General features: G+C 40.8%; 6 non-coding genes across 6 annotated transcripts; all 6 read left to right on the forward strand.

Moving 5' to 3' along the window:
- Nucleotides 1-1,300: 1,300 nt before the first annotated feature.
- trnap-ugg (transfer RNA proline (anticodon UGG)) lies at nucleotides 1,301-1,372 on the forward strand. The gene has a single exon. It is a non-coding gene; the product is annotated as a tRNA-Pro (tRNA).
- A 357-nt stretch (nucleotides 1,373-1,729) lies between these two features.
- On the forward strand, nucleotides 1,730-1,801 carry trnap-agg (transfer RNA proline (anticodon AGG)). The gene has a single exon. It is a non-coding gene; the product is annotated as a tRNA-Pro (tRNA).
- Nucleotides 1,802-3,011: 1,210 nt separating this feature from the next.
- Nucleotides 3,012-3,083, forward strand: trnap-ugg (transfer RNA proline (anticodon UGG)). Its single transcript has one exon. It is a non-coding gene; the product is annotated as a tRNA-Pro (tRNA).
- Nucleotides 3,084-3,440: 357 nt separating this feature from the next.
- trnap-agg (transfer RNA proline (anticodon AGG)) lies at nucleotides 3,441-3,512 on the forward strand. Its single transcript has one exon. It is a non-coding gene; the product is annotated as a tRNA-Pro (tRNA).
- A 343-nt stretch (nucleotides 3,513-3,855) lies between these two features.
- Nucleotides 3,856-3,927, forward strand: trnap-agg (transfer RNA proline (anticodon AGG)). Its single transcript has one exon. It is a non-coding gene; the product is annotated as a tRNA-Pro (tRNA).
- Nucleotides 3,928-4,270: 343 nt separating this feature from the next.
- trnap-ugg (transfer RNA proline (anticodon UGG)) lies at nucleotides 4,271-4,342 on the forward strand. The gene has a single exon. It is a non-coding gene; the product is annotated as a tRNA-Pro (tRNA).
- The last annotated feature ends 658 nt before the right edge of the window (nucleotides 4,343-5,000 follow it).

A 5,000-nucleotide genomic window follows, 5' to 3' on the forward strand; every position in this document is an offset into this window, starting at 1 on the left:
ATCAATGTAGACCCCAATGGTTATCTCTGAAAAGAGCGTTACTGAAAAATCGCGATGGAAATATGTCAGACTCTTTGGAGATATCAATATACTGCCATTCGAGGTTAATTGTTGCTCACGTTGTTAGCGGAAGTCAGTAGTGTACTGATTTTATTGATGTTACAGAAATGAAAGGCCAGGATGTATTATTCCAACGTAGTCAACATCCAACAGCGCTGGCCGAAATGGATGCTTTCGGAAAGGTCTCTTTTACATGGCCTGTTGGTCTAGGTGTATGATTCTCGCTTAGGGTGCGAGAGATCCCGGACGAGCCCTTTCAGCAATGTCTCCAATCTTTCTCTGAAGATGGACTATCATTACTAAATTATATTGAATTGACCTAGAATTTGGATTTGTTCTATAGATCAATGTAGACCCCAATGGTTAATTCTCTGAAAAGAGGGTTACTGAAAAATCGCAATTGAAATATGTCAGACTCTTTAGAGATATAAAATGGATATCAATATACAGCCATTGGAGGTTAATTGTTGCTCACATTGTTAGCGGAAGTCAGTAGTGCACTGATTTTATTGATGTTACAGAAATGAAAGGCCAGGATGTTTCATTCCAACTTGGTCAACATGCAACAGCACTTGCCGAAGTCTATGCTTTCCGAAAGGGTTCTTTTATGTGGCTCGTTGGTCTAGGCGTATGATTCTCACTTAGGATGCGAGAGATCCCGGACGAACCCTTTCAGCAATGTCTCCAATCTTTCCCTGAAGATGAACTTTCATACTGCCTTGAGAGGTTAAGAGTTTCTAAAATTGTCAGCAGGAGACAATAGGTATAGTATACTTATTTTAGTGATTTTAGAGAAATGAATTGCCAGGATGTTTCATTCCAATTTGGTCAACATGCAACAGCGCTTGCCGAAGTCGATGCTTTCCGAAAGGTTTCTTTTATGTGGCTCGTTGGTCTAGGGGTATGATTCTCGGGTTCAAATCCCGGACGAGCCCTTTCAGCATTGTCTGTAATCCTTCCCTTAAGATGGACTATCATTACTAAATTATATTGAATTGACCTAGAATTTGGATATGTTCTATAGATCAATGTAGACCCCAATGGTTATCTCTGAAAAGAGCGTTACTGAAAAATCGCGATGGAAATATGTCAGAATCTTTGGAGATATCAATATACTGCCATTCGAGGTTAATTGTTGCTCACGTTGTTAACGGAAGTAGCCAGGATGTATTATTCCAACTTAGTCAACATGCAACAGCGCTTGCCGAACTCACAGGTTTCGAACAGACTTCTTTTATGTGGCTCGTTGATCTAGGGGTATGATTCTCGCTTTGGGTGCGAGAGGTCCCGGGTTCAAATCCCGGACGAGCCCTTTCAGCATTGTCTGCAATCTTTCCCTTAAGATGGACTATCATTACTAAATTATATTGAATTGACCTAGAATTTGGATATGTTCTATAGATCAATGTAGACCCCAATGGTTATCTCTGAAAAGAGGGTGACTGAAAAATCGCAATTGAAATATGTCAGACTCTTTAGAAATATATAATGGAGATATCAATATACAGCCATTGGAGGTCAATTGTTGCTCACATTGTTAGCGGAAGTCAGTAGTGTACTCATTTTATTGATGTTACAGAAATGAAAGGCCAGGATGTATTATTCCAACTTAGTCAACATCCAACAGCGCTGGCCGAAATGGATGCTTTCGGAAAGGTCTCTTTTACATGGCTCGTTGGTCTAGGGGTATGATTCTCGCTTAGGGTGCGAGAGGTCCCGGGTTCAAATCCCGGATGAGCCCTTTCAGCATTGTCTCCAATCATTGTCTCTAAACCTGTTGATGTTACAGAAATGAAAGGCCAGGATGTAGTCTAGGGGTATGATTCTCGCTTAGGGTGCGAGAGGTCCCGGGTTCAAATCCCGGACGAGCCCTTTCAGCATTGTCTCCAATCATTCCCTGAAGATGGACAATCATACTAAGTTATATTGAATTGACCTAGAATTTGGATATGTTCTATAGATCAATGTAGACCCCAATGGTTATCTCTGAAAAGAGCGTTGCTGAAAAATCGCGATGGAAATATGTCAGACTCTTTGGAGATATCAATATACTGCCATTCGAGGTTAATTGTTGCTCACGTTGTTAGCGGAAGTCAGTAGTGTACTGATTTTATTGATGTTACAGAAATGAAAGGCCAGGATGTATTGTTCCAACTTAGTCAACATGCAACAGCGCTTGCCGAACTCACAGGTTACGAACAGACTTCTTTTATGTGGCTCGTTGGTCTAGGGGTATGATTCTCGCTTAGGGTGCGAGAGGTCCCGGGTTCAAATCCCGTACGAGCCCTTTCAGCATTGTCTCCAATCATTCCCTGAAGATGGACAATCATACTAAGTTATATTGAAATGACCCAGAATTTGGATATGTTCTATAGATCAATAGATCAATGGTTATCTCTGAAAAGAGCGTTACTGAAAAATCGCGATGGAAATATGTCAGACTCTTTGGAGATATCAATATACTGCCATTCGAGGTTAATTGTTGCTCACGTTGTGAACGGAAGTAGCCAGGATGTATTATTCCAACTTAGTCAACATGCAACAGCGCTGGCCGAAATGGATGCTTTCGGAAAGGTCTCTTTTACATGGCTTGTTGGTCTAGGTGTATGATTCTCGCTTAGGGTGCGAGAGATCCCGGACGAGGCCTTTCAGCAATGTCTCCAATCTTTCTCTGAAGATGGACTATCATTACTAAATTATATTGAATTGACCTAGAATTTGGATTTGTTCTATAGATCAATGTAGACCCCAATGGTTATCTCTGAAAAGAGCGTTACTGAAAAATCGCGATGGAAATATGTCAGACTCTTTGGAGATATCAATATACTGCCATTCGAGGTTAATTGTTGCTCACGTTGTGAACGGAAGTAGCCAGGATGTATTATTCCAACTTAGTCAACATGCAACAGCGCTTGCCGAACTCACAGGTTTCGAACAGACTTCTTTTATGTGGCTCGTTGGTCTAGGGGTATGATTCTCGCTTTGGGTGCGAGAGGTCCCGGGTTCAAATCCCGGACGAGCCCTTTCAGCATTGTCTGCAATCTTTCCCTTAAGATGAACTAAAATTACTAAATTATATTGAATTGACCTAGAATTTGGATATGTTCTATAGATCAATGTAGACCCCAATGGTTATCTCTGAAAAGAGGGTTACTGAAAAATCGCAATTGAAATATGTCAGACTCTTTAGAGATATACAATGGAGATATCAATTTACAGCCATTGGAGGTTAATTGTTGCTCACATTGTTAGCGGAAGTCAGTAGTGCACTGATTTTATTGATGTTACAGAAATGAAAGGCCAGGATGTTTCATTCCAACTTGGTCAACATGCAACAGCACTTGCCGAAGTCTATGCTTTCGGAAAGGACTCTTTTACATGGCTCGTTGGTCTAGGGGTATGATTCTCGCTTAGGGTGCGAGAGGTCCCGGGTTCAAATCCCGGACGAGCCCTTTCAGCATTGTCTCCAATCATTCCCTGAAGATGGACAATCATACTAAGTTATATTGAATTGACCTAGAATTTGGATATTTTCTATAGATCAATGTAGACCCCAATGGTTATCTCTGAAAAGAGGGTTACTGAAAAATCGCGATGGAAATATGTCAGACTCTTTGGAGATATCAATATACTGCCATTCGAGGTTAATTGTTGCTCACGTTGTTAGCGGAAGTCAGTAGTGTACTGATTTTATTGATGTTACAGAAATGAAAGGCCAGGATGTATTGTTCCAACTTAGTCAACATGCAACAGCGCTTGCCGAACTCACAGGTTACGAACAGACTTCTTTTATGTGGCTCGTTGGTCTAGGGGTATGATTCTCGCTTAGGGTGCGAGAGGTCCCGGGTTCAAATCCCGGACGAGCCCTTTCAGCATTGTCTCCAATCATTCCCTGAATTTGGACAATCATACTAAGTTATATTGAATTGACCCAGAATTTGGATATGTTCTATAGATCAATGTAGACCCCAATGGTTATCTCTGAAAAGAGCGTTACTGAAAAATCGCGATGGAAATATGTCAGACTCTTTGGAGATATCAATATACTGCCATTCGAGGTTAATTGTTGCTCACGTTGTTAACGGAAGTCAGTAGTGTACTGATTTTATTGATGTTACAGAAATGAAAGGCCAGGATGTATTATTCCAACTTAGTCAACATGCAACAGCGGTTGCCGAACTCACAGGTTTCGAACAGACTTCTTTTATGTGGCTCGTTGGTCTAGGGTTATGATTCTCGCTTTGGGTGCGAGAGGTCCCGGGTTCAAATCCCGGACGAGCCCTTTCAGCATTGTCTGCAATCTTTCCCTTAAGATGGACTATCATTACTAAATTATATTGAATTGACCTAGAATTTGGATATGTTCTATAGATCAATGTAGACCCCAATGGTTATCTCTGAAAAGAGGGTTACTGAAAAATCGCAATTGAAATATGTCAGACTCTTTAGAGATATAAAATGGAGATATTAATATACAGCCATTGGAGGTTAATTGTTGCTCACATTGTTAGCGGAAGTCAGTAGTGTACTGATTTTATTGATGTTACAGAAATGAAAGGCCAGGATGTATTATTCCAACGTAGTCAACATCCAACAGCGCTGGCCGAAATGGATGCTTTCGGAAAGGTCTCTTTTACATGGCTTGTTGGTCTAGGTGTATGATTCTCGCTTAGGGTGCGAGAGATCCCGGACGAGGCCTTTCAGCAATGTCTCCAATCTTTCTCTGAAGATGGACTATCATTACTAAATTATATTGAATTGACCTAGAATTTGGATTTGTTCTATAGATCAATGTAGACCCCAATGGTTAATTCTCTGAAAAGAGGGTTACTGAAAAATCGCAATTGAAATATGTCAGACTCTTTAGAGATATAAAATGGAGATATCAATACACAGCCATTGGAGGTTAATTGTTGCTCACATTGTTAGCGGAAGTCAGT

This window comes from Pleuronectes platessa, chromosome 22 (genome assembly GCF_947347685.1).
Source record: "Pleuronectes platessa chromosome 22, fPlePla1.1, whole genome shotgun sequence".
NCBI lineage: Eukaryota > Metazoa > Chordata > Actinopteri > Pleuronectiformes > Pleuronectidae > Pleuronectes > Pleuronectes platessa.